Raw genomic sequence first — 18,978 nt, 5'->3', positions numbered from 1 at the left:
AGCTGTTGCCCTCTGCTTGATAGCAGAAATCATGGTGAAGTGAAAATTCAGAGGGGGAAAACAGTCCAGAAGAACTAATTCTCCAAGAGGGGTCCATGGGTCACCCGGAGAGAGGAGGTGGTACTCACACTGTATTTCGTTCTCATCGGTCACTTCAGCCTCATGTCTGGGAAGTTGGTGCTGCCTGGAGAGGGGGGGGGAAAGGGTTTTTGGGTGCATGTCCAGGCTGTGATGACATCATTCGGGTCATTCCCGGGGATGATGCTTTCTAGCATCAGGTCCATGGCTGGAAGGAAGCCCAGGGCAAGCCCTGCTCCTCTCTGCCTCCACCTGAGAGGGATTTTACCCATGGACAAAGACCACTCTGCCCCGTGCAAAGGACAAGCCCAGGACCACCACAGGGAAGCTGGAATGCCTCCCTCTTCATCCCCCCCAGCCCCACAGCCTGCAGGGATTGCTGCTCACCTTTGGCACCTCTCTCTGCATGCCCCTGCAAGGAAAGGAAAGGGTGAGGGGGAACGCAGAGTTACTGCCCAGCCCTGGCTTTCCCTGCTCTGGGCTGCACCATGGAGATGATGGGCTGAACCTCCACACCTCACTCAGGGGTGGGGTTTTCCAACTATGCAACCATGAGTCCCGTTTCCCAGACTGGCTTCTCCCAAGCTCTCAGCAGCTGTGGGCAGCCCAAGTGTGAGGAGCCCTTTTTCATCCTTTCAGCCCAGCTCGGACACTGCCTTCTTTGACAAAGTGCTCTGGGAACAAATGTTTGCCTGCAGTAGGGATGCATTTAGTCTTCCCCATCTCAGCACATTTGCTCTTTGCACTTGAAAAAGGAATGGTTCCTTCATCTTCCTGTGAAACAGGGTAAGGGACTGGCGATGCCAAAGTGCTATGTTTCGTTATGACTTCCCTGTGGGTTTTACCTCATTGTTTACCCTGAATTTCCCCAAATCGCTCACCTTTCTTCACGGCACAGGAGGTGGCTGCAGCCAGGAGGAGGAGGGAGACGGCCGCCACTGCCAGCGCGATGCCTGTGGGGAAGGGGTGGACGGGGCGGGGATGGGGAGCTGGGAGAGACAGAAGGTGTTCGGGAAGAGGGGGTGTCATGGGGAGAGGAAGCCGAGAGCAGGAGGTGCCCTTAGAGCCAGGCCACATCCCGCCTGAGGATCCTGCCCGTAAGGCCCAGCATCCCTCGGCCCGATTCTGCTAATGGCCCTGCCTGGGAGCTGGACCCGCTGCCTGCGAGGAGAAAGGCACAGGCTGAGAGTCTCCAGCTCTCCCACGTCCTGCCCAGAATCAGCACCTGTGAGGACCCCCTCATCCTCCATCTATTGACAGTCGTGACAAATCAATGAATGCCTCACACGGCTGTGGCTCTGGATGAGATGTGGCACCACCCCTCTGCCCTTTGCGTGATGCTGGGGCAGGAGAGGAGCAGGATGCTCTCCCGGGACTGGTACAAGGTCACCCAGTGGCAAAGGCTTATCTGAGCATCCCCACTGCTCAGGACAATGCCATGGGGCACAGAGGGGTTCCCAGCCTCAACTGGGGTCATTGAGGCTCTGCAGCGGAGCCTGCTTGGGTACCATGGGACACCTCACCTGTGACCTGACTCACCCACATGCACTGGTCACCAGCGCTGATATTTTGCTGGGCGAGCACCTTCTCACCCATGTGTCTCCAGCCTGCATGTCCTCAGTCTCCTGGCTTGACAAAACCCCAAGCCCATTTTGGATGGGTTTGCTCTTGCAGGTGGGTGAGCATGGATCCCTACAGCACTCCAGCATGTACAAAGTCTCACACTGCGAATCGAACCCACTTGTGGCGTTCGAAAAATACACCTTTTGCTCAGAGCTGCATCACATCTGGAGGAAGCAACGGTCTTCCTGCCCCCACCCAAGACACTCTGCCCCTCAGCGCTGCACGGCGGCTGCGCACAGCCTTTGCCCACCCTCCCCTGTGCCCAGCACGGGCCCTGGCCTGCCCCGCTCAGCAGCCCTCCCGGCCTCAGCCCCACGCCAAAGCCATGCCCCAACTCACCCAGCAGCAGCAGCAGCAGCAGCAGCAGCAGGAAGGAAGGCCCACAAGGAGACAGCCTGCCCCAGGCCACCTGCCCCAGCATTTTGGGGGGCGCTGCGGCAACAGCCTCTCCTGGAAGCGTCTGCTTTGCTCTCAGCTGGGGACAGCGCTTCCAGAGCTGCCTGGCCCGTGGCTTGCAGCGCGCCTGGGGCTGCTCCTGCTGCATTGCTGTGGCTAGCAGAGCCTTCCCCACAGCCGGAGGCTGTGACCAACTGAGCGGGGGCCCTGCCTCAGCCCCCACTGCGCACGCTGCGCCTGCAGAGTCCCCGCTTTCATTTCCGGACACTTAGATACTGGAGCACGAGCCGTGTTTGCCTCCAGAGCAGCATTCTCCCTGCCAAACCCTCCTGACCCTTCTCCCCCACTCTTTTCCCTTTTCTGACTGCTGCTCCCAGCTCTCCTTCAATGTGGATGTCATCCTCCAGGGGAAACCTGGGCAGAGTCAAAATTTGCTGCAGAGTTCTGGCCATGGTAGTCAAGGGCACAGGGTCCCAGCTGGTGTTCTCCTCAATCCTGCTGTCGAGGTGTGCAAGGGTGTGAGGAGGAAGGTACTGATATCATCGGTCAATGGGCTGTGAAGGTGGTTTGTGCAGCAGGGTTCTGTGGCTATGACCAATGAACCCTATTTGTGGATGAGCATCCACTGGGGAGTGATGGGACCCACCGCTCCAAGCACGGCAGAGCTACTTTTGCCAATGGGACGTCTGAGACCATAAGGAGGGCTTTAAACTGAGGATGATGGCGGTAGGTGGAGGGGACACTCTGTGGCAGTGCTGTGAGGGAGTGACAGATGGAGTTGATGAGCAAAGGCCATGGGGTGATGTGAGAGAAATAAAACACAGACTCAAAAAAATGGGGATAAAGCGGGGTGACCTCCAGCACTTGCATTTCAACAAGGAAGTGTCTACAAGTCACCGTTTTGGAAAACTCACCCACCACATCAACCTTGTCTCCTACTGACACTCTTCCCACCAAGACACCTCTTTCAAGGGGCACCATAAGCAGCGCTCCACTGCCCAGGAACTCACCCTTGACCGCTCTCCTATCAAGCCTGACTTTTTTGGTGCTTTGCTCCTACAGTGCTCCATTTGGACCTCCAAGGCGAAGGCAGGACGCTGGTTACTGAGAAGGAGAGGAGGCTCTGTTGTGTCCCCCTGTTGGGTGGTTGAGTGTATGTAAGTGGAGACAGCTGCAGATACTGCATAGCCTGGAGCTGCAGATCACGCACCCGTGTGTGGCAGGTGGCACACGAGAGGCCAGGTCTGCAGGAGCACCCTGTGGTGATAGCCCTGGGAGAAGAAAGCCAGATTTGGGGCAGCCTCCACCCATCCTTGGGGCACAAAACGGACACACTTCAGAGCCCGGTGGCTAATTAATTATTGCGCGGCATAGAGGAACAGAGAGCAAAAGCGGTGGTGCAAACCAGAGAGCAGACACTGTTCAGAGCAATGACCATCAAAACCTGAGAGCAATTATGAGAACCTTCATCAGAGACAGCCCTGGCTTTTTATATCTTCAGCTAGTGCAGAGATCTCCCATCTGATAACTAACCCTACACGGCCATTTTAGACCACTTCCTCACATGTACTGATAACGTACGTCCTTTCCCTCAGGGCAAAAGAGCTGCTTATTAATAGTCTGAGTTCAGAGGTCAGGAATGCTCATGGTGAGTAATTGTTACTGTGGCTTTTAACAGCTAAATTAACATTGGAGCAGGATTCCCTAACCTGTCTACAAGCCATCTCCAGCTGGATGAGCAAATCCCGTTTTACAGCCTGGGTATATGGGCACAGCGTGACTTTATTTTTGTTTCTCGGGACATCTCTCATTGCATCTCACTCTACTTCCCATTGTCTTGAAAAACTTTGTTTTCAGATTTACCCACTATCCGCAGTCCTCTAATTTGTTTAATTGCATAGCTCTCTGTTTTGTGGTCTCAGTCTGTAGAAGTACAGCTGGAACTTGGTTTCAGCTCTCATAGTCTTGACAAACTGTGGCATGACATTGATTATGGTAAAAATGCACTGGCAAGAGGCAATGGCTTCTCATTTTTATTCACATTCTCCTCTTTAGCCTGTAGCAATAAGGAGAAAACCAAAACCAGCAAAACCAAGAAACACAAAATAATTTAGGTCAGAAGGGACCTCTGGAGGTCGTCTAGTCCAATGTAGCAAGGACGTTGGGCTCCAAACTGGTCCCGGAGCCTTACAGACATTGTTCCTCAGGGAGGCTGTGCACTTCCCATCTCTGAAAGTATTCCAAAGCGCTCTGGACAGGGCCCTGGACAACAGGCTCCAGGTGGCCCTGCTGAGCAGGGGGTTAGACGAGACGACCTTTGGAGGTCCCTTCCAACCTCAGCTAGTCTGTGCTTCTGTGATTCTGTACAGACGAACTCACATCTGAAACCACAAGTTTCAAAATGGAGAAAGTCAGATTGGAGCTGTAGATGTAACCAATTACCGTGTGTGTTTTAAATTTCACTTCCCCTCTGCTGTTTCATCATCACAAACGTGGTGATAGAGAGTGTATAAGAAGATGAGCTGTGTGATAGAGAGGCACAGAAGACTTCCTTAGTCCTCTGAGTTGGTGGAGTAGGTAGGTGAAGATTGAGTACCAGACCACCTGAGGAACCTGAAGGGGCACCTTGTATCCATGGGACCTGATGAGATACATCTGTGGGTCCTGAGGGAACTGGCAGAGGAACTTGCTAAGCCACCTGCCATCATATTTGAGAAGTCGTGGCAGTCTGGTGAGGTTCCTGCTGACTGGAAAAGGGGAAACAGAACCCCTATTTTTGAAAAGGGAAATAAGGAAGACCCGGGGAAGTACACGCCGGTCAGTCTCACCTCTCTGCCAGACAGCATCATGGAGCAGATCCTCCTGGAAACTCTGCTACGGCACGTGGAAACTAAGGAGGTGATTGGTAGCAGCCAACATGGCTTCACCAAGGGCAAGTCATGCCTGACAAATTTGGTGGCCTTCTACAAAGGGGTCACAGCAGCAGTGGACAAGGGAAGAGCAACTGATGTCATCTACCTGGACTTGTGCAAAGAGTGTGACACTGTCCCACACAACATCCCGGTCTCTAAATTGAAGAGACATGGCTTCGACAAATGGACCACTCCATGGATAAAGAACTGGCTGGATGGGCGCATGCAAAGAGTTGCCTTCAACAGTTCGGTGTCCAAGTGGAAAGCAGTGACGAGTGGCATTCCTCAGGGGTTGGTACTGGGACCTGTGCTGTTCAACACCTTTCTTGGTGACATGGACATGAGAACCGGTGCACCCTCAGCACGTTTGCCGATGACACCGAGCTGTGTGTGAAGTAGACAATTTTTCACTTTGAGACTCGTGTGGCCCTGGAAGAGGTTGCCCAGAGAAGCTGTTGCTGCCCCATCCCTGGTGGTGTTCAAGGCCAGGTTGGACTGGGCTTTGAGCAATGTTGCAGGTGTCCCTGCCTGTAGCAGCGGGGTGGAACTTGCTGATCTTCAAGGTCCCTTCCAACCTAAACCATGTTATGATTCTATGTTTCTATGATCACCTCCAGCTCTGCCTCTGAGCATCTGGCTGTGCAATTGGCTCCCACCCTCCTTCCCCTTGCCTCACCATGGAGCCGTGCTGCCTTGTGCTTCCCAGCCAAGGTGCTCCTCTCCTGCCTCCACCCAAGCTTGCCCCTGAGCTCCCTGGGGCACACCAAGGGCCCGGAGTCCGGCGTCTGCTGTTGCACACGGGGGAGACACTTTGTTCCTGGGCCAGTGATGAGAGGCGTTGGTGTGGGAGACTTGAGACTCTGCTTGGGGAAGGTTGCCTGAGGTGCATGTGGGGGCTGCTGATGCCGACACCCCATCTGCATCTCTCGCACAGCTGGACACTCTCAGTCCTGTCTCGCAGGGGAGGTTTTCATCTTATTCCCCCTTTCCCAGAGATGGGGTGTGTGGGGTTCCGGCAGCCAGGATGGACCGCCCCTTGGACCCCGTGGACAATGGGCTGTGGCACCCTCACTTTGGCACTTTGCCAGGACACATGTGCCAGGCTGATGCCAGCAGGGAGGGAAACCCTCGCAGCACCAGACGGAGGGGACGGCAGCTCTGTCCTGGGACACATGGTCCCACCAGCCAGGAGGAAAGGAGCTCTCCCCGCTCTCTTCAGAGGAGTCACTCAAAGATAGAGGAGACGCATCAGCTCTCCACTTCTCAACAAATCCTTTATATCTCGCCTCCCACAGACCCTCTGCCAAACAAGGTGCTTTTGCACGGGGCGTCATAACCATTCGGCCGCTGCCCAATGACCTGCCCAGCAATGTGCCCTTGTCGCCATGAAGGCCAATGGAATCCTGGGCTGCACAGGGAAGAGCGTGGCCGGTAGGTCGAGGGAGGTCATTCTCCCCCTCTACTCTGCTCTGGTGAGGCCACAACTGGAATACTGTGTCCAGTTCTGGGCTCCCCAATTCAAGAGAGACAGGGAAATGCTGGACCAAGTCCAGCGTAGGACAACTAAGATGACTGAGGGATTGGAGCATCTCCCTTCTGAGGAAAGGCCGAGAGAGCTGGGACTCTTTAGCCTGGAGAAGAGAAGGCTGAGGGGAGACCTTATTATTGTGTACACGTATCTAAAGGGTGGGTTGAAGGAGGATGGAGCCAGGCTCTTTCCAGTGGTTCCCAGTGACAGGAGGAGGGGCAATGAACACAAGTTGGAACATAGGAAGTTCCGTTCAAATACAAAGACAAACTTTATGGTGAGGGTGACAGAGCACTGGCACAGGCTGCCCAGGGAGGTGGTGGAGTCCCCTTCTCTGGAGATTTTCATGACCCGCCTGGATGCAGTCCTGAGGAATGTCGCTTATGCGGTCCTGCTTTAGCAAGGGAGTTGGACTAGATGATCTCTAGAGGTCCCTTCCAACTCAAAAAATTCAGTGATTCCGTGTGCTTTCCTGCCACCACAACATGGTGGATGGGAAGTGCTGGAGGGATGCAGGAGCTGGAAAGCATCTTTGTCGGAGGCTGGAGGGGGGAAGGCAGGGAGCCTGGGGCAACAAGGGACATCAGAGGGCAGTGGGGATGGGGACGTCTCCAGGCTGACCATCGGCAGTGGCACAGTGGCTGCATGTCTCCAGGATGAGGGTGATGATGGGGGCGGAGGTGAGGAGGAGCAGGATGAGGGCAGAGCGCAGGATCCAGACCCAGAGGGGAACGGCTGGTCCTGGAAGAGAGGAGGGTCACAACGTGAACAAGACAAGTCCTGAAGGAAGGACATGGTAGGAAGGGCTCACAAGCAATGGCTCACAAGTGTGTGGGAGCACTGTTCCCGGCGAGGGACTTGTGCCTGCCAGAGAAACGCAGACCTTGTGAGTGCCACTGTCCTGTGCTGGCACCATCCCAGACATGGAGATGACCCCCAGCTCATGTCCAATTTCATGACACTCCCAGGGAAACCCCCAGCTCATGCAAATCTCCCCATTTTCCTTGATGTCGGCTCTCAGAGGGAGAGGGGACACAGCTTGGAGCATCCCTGGCACAGCCCAGGCTCTGTCAGAGTGGCGCCCTCCCACAAAGGAGAGCTTATTGCCGGTCCCCTGCTGACCCCTGTTCATCATCTCAGGCTTTTGTTTGTTCCTGTCCTGGCTCTTTCTCCTGGCTGTGCTTTGGCTGCACAGCCTGAGGTCATCTTTTGCCATGGGATCTGAGGGGCTGCCAACAAGCGGCCTCTCCCGCTCTCCCTGCCTTGGCAAGAAGAACGTCTGGGACCACTTTTTCCTTGGGTCCTCTCCCATCCAGAGATACAGATCTCACTCTACAAGTAGAATGGACTGGTGTGTCTGTGAAGAGGCACATGTCTATGTTAGGAGCCTGGGAACTAGGAGGGCAGCAGAGGAAGAGCATCTGCAAGAGCGTTTTGTGCAGGTGGAGCTGTTGGAGAGCAGGCATGATGGCCAAGCCAAGGTGATGGAGAAGGACTGTGGTGGCAGCCTGTGCGTGTGCATATAGGAGGAAGGGATTTAGCCACCAGGACTGAGTTTCTTGGCTCATGGAGATCAACAGCAGCATCTGATAAGCCACAATGCAATGTGCTGTACCAGGCTTTTAGCTGTGCATGGCACATGGCTGTGTCTGTCTGCGTAGGAGAAGACGGATCAAAATTTGGAGACATATTCTAACACACCACAGCCTCTTGGGACTTGCCCTTAGAAGACATTGATTCCCACCATGTGCAATTGGCTCAGCAGAGATCAGCAGCATCTCAGCTCAGCCCAGACACTGCTCCTCGCTGCAGCTGCTGGGCCTTACGTCACCTTGCTCTGAAAAAAGCCCTCCCTTTCCCACAGCAGCTTTCTCAGCACCGAGGTAGTAGCCTCCTGCTCACTCTGCATACTCAGATGTTCACCACGGAACAGCTTGCCCATACCAATCCTCTGTGCACGCCGCAGTGGCTGTGGCACAGTGGCACAGTAGGTGGCTGCAGCCAGGAGGAGGAGGGAGACGGCCGCCACTGCCAGCGCGATGCCTGTGGGGAAGGGGTGGACGGGGCGGGGATGGGGAGCTGGGAGAGACAGAAGGTGTTGTGGAAGAGGGGGTGTCATGGGGAGAGGAAGCCGAGAGCAGGAGGTGCCCTTAGAGCCAGGCCACATCCCGCCTGAGGATCCTGCCCGTATGCTGGTGCCGGCAGCCCAGCACCCCTCGGCCTCGTGCTGGGGGACACTGGGTGTGCGGGGAGGAATCACTCACCTGCGGTCGATGGCTCTGCCTGGGAGCTGGACCCGCTGCCTGCGAGGAGAAAGGCACAGGCTGAGAGTCTCCAGCTCTCCCACGTCCTGCCCAGACTCAGCACCTGTGGGGACCCCCTCATCCTCCATCTTTTGACAGTGGTGACAAATCAATGAATGCCTCGCACGGCTGTGGCTCTGGATGAGATGTGGCACCACCCCTCTGCCCTTTGCGTGATGCTGGGGGCAGGAGAGGAGCAGGATGCTCTCCCAGGACTGGGAGGAGTTGCCCCATTAGCAAAGACTGGGCTGAACTGCACCCTGACAACAACAGTCCACAGTGCCCATGGCCAAGTTATGGGGCAACACAGGGTCCCCGCCCTAATTTAGGGTCTGTTGGGCTCTACATTGGTTCCTGCCCATGCCCAGTGCCACCTCTCACCTCTGACAGCCAGGTGCCGGGGAGCACTGAGGGCAGAGCTCCTCACCCAGTTCCTCTCGTTCCTGTGCTGGTACCCACACGCGTACGTCCCTGCGCTCCCCAGGGTGATGTTCAGCTGCACAAAGTAGCTGAGCTGCCCCCGTTGGGCTTTCAGGCTGTACTCCTCCACCCCATCCTTGCAGAAGACGATTCGGGTTGCAGGTGAATCTGTCAGGAGGGAGCACCAGGCCAGAACTGTGTCGCCAGGCTGAGCAGAAGGTAAGTCGAGGCTCAGATGAGGAGCCGGGAGGTGACCTGGAAGGAAGGCAGTGATGCAGGATGCTGCAGGCAAGGGTTTGTGATGGTGGGGCTGCAAAATGCTCTACATCAAGGAGGGCAGAATCTCTCCTCCAAGGGCTTGTACGCATGGAACAAAGCTCCTCTCTTTTCCGTGCCCCACTCCCTGTACCACTGCCTTTTCGGGACCCATCCCTGTGCTCCCCATCACCTGGGGAGCTGCAGATGTCCTGGGCGGTCACACTGGCACCTGCAGTGTGCAGAAGAGAGGGTGTTGGTTAGAGGGGCAGCAACCCAGCTCGCCGGCCTCTCCCAGCCCAGCTCCCCACTGCCGTGTCCCTGCTGGGCAGCACCTTCCCACCCACCCATCTCTAACGTGTGTCTTATCCACCTCCACTCTCGAAATCACGCCAAGCCGATAATGGGTGGCATTGCTGTTACAGAAGCATCCCCCTGCTACCCCAATCCACTCCAGCGTGTACAAAGTCCATGTTATGACCCAAACATCCTGAGAAAGATTTGAACATTATGCTCTTTCCCAGAGCTGCGTCGCGTCTGGAGGAAGCAACGGTCTTCCTGCCCCCACCCAAGACACTCTGTGCCCAGCACGGGCCCTGGCCTGCCCCGCTCAGCAGCCCTCCCGGCCTCAGCCCCACGCCAAAGCCATGCCCCAACTCACCCAGCAGCAGCAGCAGCAGCAGCAGCAAGGCAGGCCCACAAGGAGACAGCCTGCCCCAGGCCACCTGCCCCAGCATTTTGGGGGGCGCTGCGGCAACAGCCTCTCCTGGAAGCGTCTGCTTTGCTCTCAGCTGGGGACAGCGCTTCCAGAGCTGCCTGGCCTGTGGCTTGCAGCGCGCCTGGGGCTGCTCCTGCTGCATTGCTGTGGCTAGCAGAGCCTTCCCCACAGCCGGAGGCTGTGACCAACTGAGCGGGGGCCCTGCCTCAGCCCCCACTGCGCACGCTGCGCCTGCAGAGTCCCCGCCTGCATTTCCGGACACTCAGAGAGCGCATCACGAGGGGTGTTTGCCTGTGCCCGGGGAGGAGCATCCTCCCTGCCAAGGCCTCCTGCCCCTTGTCCCCCACCCTGCTTTGCACCCTCGGGGTCACAGCTACCCCGCCTGCTCATGGCCTGGGCTGTGCAAACAGCATCAGCCCCTCTCACACACCATTGTGTCTCGGCCCAGTGGTAAGAGCCGTTGGTGTCTGAAGTTTAAGACTGCGTGGGTGGACACTTGATCGCGGGGTGTGTGTTGGGGACTGATGATGTGTAGAGCCCACCCTCATTTGCCTGCAGCCAGAAACCCGCCTGGGTTCTTTTCCTGGCTGAGTTCTTCAGCCCAGTCCCCCTGCACCACCCATGGGTGGGTGTGGGCTAAAGAAGGGCAGGATCGACCACCCCTTGGACGTGAGTTTTCATTGATGGCCTCTGCCACCCTCAGATCAGCACTTTGCCAAGACACATGTGCCAGGCTGATGACAGCAGGGAGGGAAAACCTGGCAGCACCAGGTGCAGGGGACAGCAGTTCCCTTCCAGGACACGTGGACCCACCAGCCAGGAGGAAAGCAGCTCTCCCAGCTCTCTTCAGAGGAGACACTCAAAGACAGAGGAGACGCAACAACTGTCTACTTCTGGACAAATCCTTTATATCTCTCCAATCCCAGTTGGTGGGAAACGCTGGAGAGGCAGGAGCTGGAGAGCATGGCTGTCTGAGGCTGCAGCCATCCAAGTCTCCTTCTGTGTCCTCCTGGGCTGCAGGCATTCACCTGGCAATGCAGATGCTGCTTTCTGTGAGCAGGAGGGACATCTGCAGGGATGAAACACACCTGGGATGGTGGGAGGTTCAACTGGCTTTCATGTGAGGAGAGAGGAGGGGCAAAGCAAAGGAGAGCAGAGCAATGGTGGCACATCCCCCACTTGGCCTGACCCCAACTGGCAGCCCAGGGCTGGCATGGCTCAGGTCCACTTATGGTGGAGAGGAGTGGGGACTGCAGGGAGGTCAGGGCGGTGAGGTCATCAGAGGGCAGTGGGGACAGGGATGTCTCCAGGCTGGCTGGCCCCTCTGGCTGAGTGGCTGCATCTCTCCAGGGTGAGGGTGCTGAGGGGGGTGGGTGCCAGGAGGAGCAGGTTGCTCCCCCACCAGCAGAGATGACCCAGGGTATGGGGTGGGTGTGACATGCTGCCACCTTCACCTGCACATCATCCACCATGTGGCATGGTGCTTGAGAAGAGGTAATTTGGGTGCTGGCACTCCAAACCTCCCTGGCTGTGCTGAAAATGCCTTCCGAAGCAGGGTGGAAAGAAGCAGCCTGTCTTCTTCATCAGCCAGGGCAGAACACAGCCAGCTGGGATCAGAGCCATGCAAAGAGCTGCTCCAGTCTCCAGCCCTCTCTTATCCATCACCTATTTTTGGCCCCTGGCTTGCAGATTGGCAGCTGCTGGGGACACAGGTCTTTCTGAAGGAGCGATTGGGCTGGTGTGTAGGAGTGAAAGGGAAGTGTCATTTCAAAAAAAAACAGCCACTGCTGTGCACAAAGAGGAGTGGTGTGGCCAAGTGGTGCTGTTGTCAACGTCTGAGCATGCAGAGTGAGCAGGAGATGAACACCTTGCTGCTGAGAGAGCTGCTGTGGGAAAGGAAGGGGTTTTTTAGAGCAATATCACTCTGAGCACAACAGCTGCAGCGAGGAGCAGTGTCTGGGCTGAGCTGAGATGGTGCTGAGCTCGGCTGAGCCAATTGTACATGGAGGGATCCACTTTTCTCTAAGGGGAAGTCCCGAAATCCAGGTTCCTGATGACCTGTTGAAAAGCCATGAGCTTTCATTTGCACTCATGTTTCTTCCTGTTCTTTCCTTCTTGATCCATCTCAAATGCAAGAGGCCTCCTAATTCCCATCTGCGTTCTCCTATGCAGATCCACTTGACCATGTGCCATGCACAGCTAAAAGCCTGGTACAGCACATTGCATTGTGGCTTATCAGATGCTGCTGTTGATCTCCATGAGCCAAGAAACTCAGTCCTGGAGGCTTAATCCCTCCCTCCCCCATGCACACACACAGCCTGCCACCACAGTCCTTCTCCACCAACTTGGCTTGGCCATCACACCTGCTCTCCAACAGCTCCACCTGCACAAAACCCTCTTGCAGATGCTCTTCCTCTGCTGCCCTCCTAGTTCCTAGGCTCCTAACATAGACAGTTGCATCTTCCCAGACCCAGTAGTCCATTCTAAATGCAGATTGAGATCTGTATCTCCGAGCAGGAAAGGACCCATGGGGAAAGTGGTCCCAGACGTGTGTCTTGCCCAGGCAGAGAGTGAGGCATAGGGCGCTTGTTGGCAGCCCCTCAGATCCCAATGGCAAAAGATGACCTCAGGCTGTGCAGCCAACGCACAGCAGGAGAACGAGCCAGGACAGGCACAAAGAAAAGTCTGAGATGATGCACAGGGGACAGCAGGGGACCACCAGTAGGCTCCTCTTTGTGGGACGGCACCACCGGCCACATAGTGGGTTGTTCCCAGGCGCAGCAAAGCCCAGAGCAGACACCTCTTGTGCAGCGCTCTCAGCTGCTCAGAAAGCAGAGCCTGCCAGCTGCGGGCAGGCAGGGATGGGCAAGGGGCCGGCGCGGAGGGCAGGTTGGGCGCCTGTGCTGCATCTGCCCAGCATGGCCTTGCTGCTGTTGGGTGAGTGGGAGCCGGGCACGTCTGCGGGACGGGGATGGGGCTGCCAGGCTTTGGGAGCGGGGCATGGGGACTTGGCTTGGTGGAGAGCTGGGAGAAATGAGAGGAGGAGTTGCAAAGAAGATGTAGTGAATTCCGTTGTGCAAAGATGTGTGCACAGTTGTGTCTGACCTTGATTTTTATGCCCAGAAGCTGTGCGAGGAACACCTCTCGTGGTACTTCCCCAGCTTCAACAGACCACTGGCTCCATGGTGCTTTTAGCAGACTCAAATAATGTATTCATATCCTCTATATTTCAGCAAAACGGTGGATGTATGTGTCCTATGTAACCGCTTTTTTGTTTCCTTTTTTTTTAAACTGAATTACTGCTCATGTTCTGTATGGGGCTCCCAGAGAAACGTTTTTACGGGACCTGTACATTGAGACGATGGAGCGACAGGGCTTAGTTGTTTTTATTGTACTGAATTGAAATGATAATGCCTTTCCTGGTGGTGATGACAACTGTCATGTGGGGATAGAAGATGCTTTCTGCCTGTGGTGCTCTGTGACGGGAGCAGAGAGACAGGTAACGCTTAAGACATTAGTGACTCTTCACTGGGGACCCTTCTATGCTGACATGCAGAGCTGTGAAATGGGTAAGGTGGGGCAGAGCTTAGAGACAAAGGGGCAAAGACACCTGGAACACCAAACCCTGAAAAAATGGGCTGCGGGAGGTTTCAAAGAAGGAGACTGAGGAGTTGCCTCATGGACCCTCAAGGGTGGGATGGTGCTCGCCCAGCAAGGACCCAGCAATGGGCACCAGGGCACGATCATCTGTATGAGCTGGGTCACTATCCCTCCAACTAACCCCCTCTCTGCCCCATGGTGCAGGTGCCAGTGTGACCGCCCAGGACATCTGCAGCTCCCCAGGGGATGCTGAGCATGGCATGGGTTGAGCAAAAGGAGTGGTGAAGGGAGAGGGGGTTTGTTGCCCATGTGCGCCCCTGGAGAGGAGCCTGGACAACAGTAACTCTGGCCCGGGGCCATCTCTACTCACTCAGAGACACTCAGAGAGCGCATCACGAGGGGTGTTTGCCTGTGCCTGGGGAGGAGCATCCTCCCTGCCAAGGCCTCCTGCCCCTTGTCCCCCACCCTGCTTTGCATCCTCGGGGTCACAGCTACCCCGCCTGCTCATGGCCTGGGTTCTGCCCAGGCATGAAGAAATCATAATCCCTGGGAATGACCAAAAAGACCATATTGCTGCATATGGCAGTGGGGCCAAGCACCCTCAACACCTCTTCTCCCCGCTCTCTCCACACCTCTCGGTGATGCTGGTCGTGCTGCGGACCCTTCTGCTGACAACCAGAGTTACTGTACGTGCCAATTCCTCTTCCACTCTTCCCCCTCCTGCTACCGGCACAATGTCCTTTTGCTTCGGCGTACCTGCTTGGAAGGCAGAACTGGTCCCATCATCACTGTTTTTAATGACAATTCTTTAAATTCCAATAAATTAATCTTAGTGAATTCTGTTCTCAATTAATAGTCCCAAATCCATCTTATGTCTACTCTTAAAGCCCGCAGCTCTCCCCTTCCAATCCTCTTCTTGTGTGTCTCCAGGGACGTACTGGTGGTTGTATACAAACTCTCCTTCTCCCTCCAGGTGCCAACACTGACAGATTGGTCAGAGTTGAGGTCCAGCTCTTGCAGAGGCTTTCAGGCCATGCAAGCTCTTCTTGTCTCCAAGATGTCCCATTGAGGGGGGAGCACAAAGCCACGCTCCCCTGAGGCGGAGATTTTCCCATAACTCTGTAGTGGCTGTCACTGTCCTCCTTCCATGGTGCCATGCCAGCCCTCCAGCCCTCCAACCCTCCCCCTCCTACTTTTGGTCCTGGCTTGGAGATTTGCAGCTGCTGCTGCTGTTTGCAGTTCTGCTTCAAGCCCAGCTCCAGCCTAGCTCAAGCCCAGCTCAAGCCCTGCTCAAGCATGGTGGGGACACAGGTCTTTCTGAAGGAGCGGTTGGGTTGATGTTGAGGAACGAGAGGGACATCTCCTTTCTAAATAGAAGAGGCGCTGCTGTGCGCACAGAGGAGTTGTGTGGCCAAGGGGTGGTGTGGTCAACGGCTGAGCGTGCAGAACGAGCAGGAGGCGAATACCTTGCTGCTGAGACAGCTGCTGTGGGAAAGGAAGGGCTTTTTTTAGAGCAAGGTGACGAGAGGCCCAGCAGCTGCAGCGAGGAGCAGTGTCTGGGCTGAGCTGAGATGGTGCTGAGATGGTCTGAGCCCCTCCTCCACATTGGAATCCCGAGTCCCTTAAGGAGCGGTCCCAAAGAGATCAGTGCACAGCCATGTCTTACCTTAATCTTGATGCAGAGAAGCTGCGCATAAAGCCCTTGTGCATCTGCCCCTTTCAGGGTAGGGAATCAGATTCAAAAGACCACTGGCTCCATGTTTCCTTTTCGCAGACCCAAATCCCGTATTCTCGTCCCCTGGGTCGCAACAGAAGAAGGGTGATGGAGGGCTGCTTTGGTTCTGCTTTATTTTTACTGAATTACTGCTCTTGTGCAGCAGTGAGGGTCAGAGGTGCTTGGATGAGGAGAGGAAGATGATTGCCTCCTCCACCTACGGCGCTTCTCTAAGAAAAGGGCACTCTGTTGAGGGTGCCTGAGTCACCGTGTGAGACTGGGCAGATGCTGGAGTGCTTTAGGGAGCCATGGGCATCCACCTGGAGCAACCCACCCACCCTAAACCGGCTTGGTGTTCCAGCATAGCAGGAGACCAAGGAGACACAGATGGGGACGCACAATGGGATGGGGCTGCCAGCAGTGGGGACCTTTGCAGGTGCACATGGGTGAATCTTGTCATTGCCCCTCCAGCAAAAACCCTCTCTGGTCCACATTTCAGGTGCCGGTGTGACTGCCCATGGGGTTCATTCGCCATATGCGAACCCGTGGAGAGGAGACTCGTGCCCTGCCTTTGACCACTCTGTCGTCACTAACACTGGCCTGGGACATCCCTGTGCCATCTCTCCAGGTGACCTCCCAGCTCCTGCCCTCTTCCTGAACATCTTCAGCGCTCAGGAGTGGGAACGGGTTTTGTTCTGCTGCTCCATTGAACGCCGGTCTCCTGCAACCTGAATCATCTTCTGCAAGGATGGGGTGGAAGAGTACAGCCTGAAAGCCCAACAGGGACCGCTCAGCTACTATGTGCTGCTGAATATCACCCTGGGGAGTGAATAGAATGGTTTGGGTTGGAAGTGACCTTTGAGATCATCCACTTCCAACCCCTCTGCCACGGGCACGGATACCTTCCACTAGACCAGATTGCTCAAAGCTAAGGCCACCGTGGCCTTGAACGCTTCCAGCGATGGGGCAGCCGCAAATCCTCTGGGTACCTCTTCCAGTGCCTCACCTCCCCCATAGTGAATAATTTCTTCCTCACACTTAAACTAAATCTTTTCTCTTCCCGTCTGAAGCCATTACCGCTCGTCCTATCGATACATGCACTTGCAAACTGTCCCTCTCCAGCTTTCTTGTAGACCCCGTTCACATACTGGAAGGCTGCCATAAGGTCTTCCTGGAGCCTTCTCTTCTCCAGGCTGAACAACCCCAACTCTCTCAGCCTGTCCTCATAAGAGAGCTGCTGCAGCCCTCTGATCATCTTCATTGCCCTCGTCTGGAGGTGCACTCCTTCCAGCAGAGGCTGTCTCTCTGCCTGCAGGCTTTGTGACCGAAACCTGGTTCATGGGGATCAAACCGGGACATAAAAATCCAGCCAGCGTGGAAACCTGCAAAGCTGTTCCTACTTATACCCTCACCATAAATGCAAACCAGGAGCTACGAATGGATGAGCATTTTGATGCAAGACCATGATCTGACACAGCACAGGCAGCCCCATCACCTTGCCTGCTCTTTTAATATTCCAATTGCATGGAGCCTTTTGGGTGTGGTGAAGGCAACAAAGGAGTCTTGTCTGGGATTTCCGGTTGGGAAGGAGAGCTTGGCCAGGAAGAGACAGGCAGGAGCAGAATGCCACGATGATGCTTTTAGAGTCTGGTAGATGTCTCAGCTGAGCTCAGGCAAGAGACAGCTCCCCTTTCCATCCCCGTGTCTCTCTACAGTCCCTTCATAGCTCTACAGACACCCCTTTGGGTCTCTACGGATGTCTTTGGGCAGCTGAAACCCATTCCTTAGGGGACTGTGTAAGACAGAGATATAATTGAGGATACAAATTCATAGAAGTGTATTGTTCATTTGAGCAAAAGCACATCATCATTGCTCATAGTTTCTAACAAGGATGTATGAGCACCTCAGTGCCTATGCATCTGTGTACCCGTTTGTAGAGATGTGAATCATTGTGGGGAGATATCACAGCACACCCATAGCTGTATCATGAAGTTTATTTAAACACATCTTCCTTAACACAGGAGGAAGGAGACGTCTTTACGTATACATTCACAATGTATGTAATGTACTGTATATGCATTTAGATGTAATAGGTTGTAATTGTAAATACGCGTCATAGATATCCTGTTGGTGGAAGTCATGCAGAAGACATTTCTGATGTGTGTGGAAGGGCTGGTGAGGGTGGAAGGGTTGGGTGCGCACAGGGTGGCATGGAGAGGGCTTGTGGGCAGGCGTTGCCCTGCCAAGCCCAGCGCTGGCAATTGCCCAGCAAGAGGTGGTGGAGAGAAAAGGCCAAGGTGGGCACGGCTCCCCGTGCGCTCGCCATGCTGCAGCGCTATCTGGGCTGGCTGCGAGAGCGGCTCACCGGGGCATACGTTGTGGTGGTGTCCATCTCTTGCACGCGAGGCTTGAGAGGGAAAATGAAAGCATGTTATTTCAGCTGCTGGCTCCAAGCCCAGTCTGCCACAAGGCAGGAAAAAGGAGAGCAGATTTGGGGCAGGACTGTGTTCTGAGGTGGCCACTTATTTCTTCTTGTTCTTGTTTTTACAAGTTCTTTTTTTTTTCCCCAGGTCTCCTCAAAACCTCCATATTTGAAAACATTTAAGGATCTGTGATTTCTTCGCCTTGTGAGACTGCACAGCAGCTGAAATACTGTTAAAAGGGAATTTTTTCTGTTTGAAAATGCAAAGAAAAAAAAATTTCTTGGTAGAAAAAATCTTGTGTTGTTGGAGAATTTTCACCCATAAAGGGGAATGAGGTGTGACAAGATGTGGACAGGTGGGCACAGAAACATACGTCTTCTTCTGCAAGTGCATCGGTTGGGTTCTCAGTGGGAAGAGCCCCGTGGGACTCCCCAGGCCAAGGCATGGGCAGGGACCCCCACCAGCACAGCCCCTCCCTGGGGTCCCGCTCCCTCCTCTGGCACCAAAGCTGTGCCACCACTCACCCTGGTGCGTCCAACGTGGGCGATGGTGGAGTCTGTTGGGGGGCAAAAAGCACCTGGTTAGCCCTTGCTTCCCCTGCTGGGTCTGGGTGAGACCCACCCCGCCTTTGATCAGCACATGCCCCGGGCTCAGGACGCAATGCCCTGCCCTCTTTCCCCCACCTTTCACCCCGCTCTGGGCAGCAGAGCACTGTGCCCTTCCACCCGTGCGTGTGGAGCAGGGATGCTGGGGTTTGGCTGCATTTCCCCCACCCCGCGGCATTTTCCCTCTCTGCCCAACCAGCAGACCGGTTGTCCCCTCTACAGTGGTGGAAGTGTGGAAAAGGAGAGGGTGGGAAGTGGTTTTGGGGCACATCCCTGTGAGTCTGTGTAGGTCCTGAGACGGCGACATGTCCAGTTGAGGGGATGAGGGTAGCTGGCGGTGCCGGAGGGCAGCCAGCCCACATGAAGGGGATGCCCAAGAGGGGACCATGTCTCATGCGGAGCG

The sequence above is a fragment of the Vanellus vanellus genome, assembly GCF_965231255.1.
Source record: "Vanellus vanellus genome assembly, chromosome: 29".
In the NCBI taxonomy this organism is placed as follows: Eukaryota; Metazoa; Chordata; class Aves; order Charadriiformes; family Charadriidae; genus Vanellus; species Vanellus vanellus.
This window is presented reverse-complemented; position numbering follows the sequence as displayed.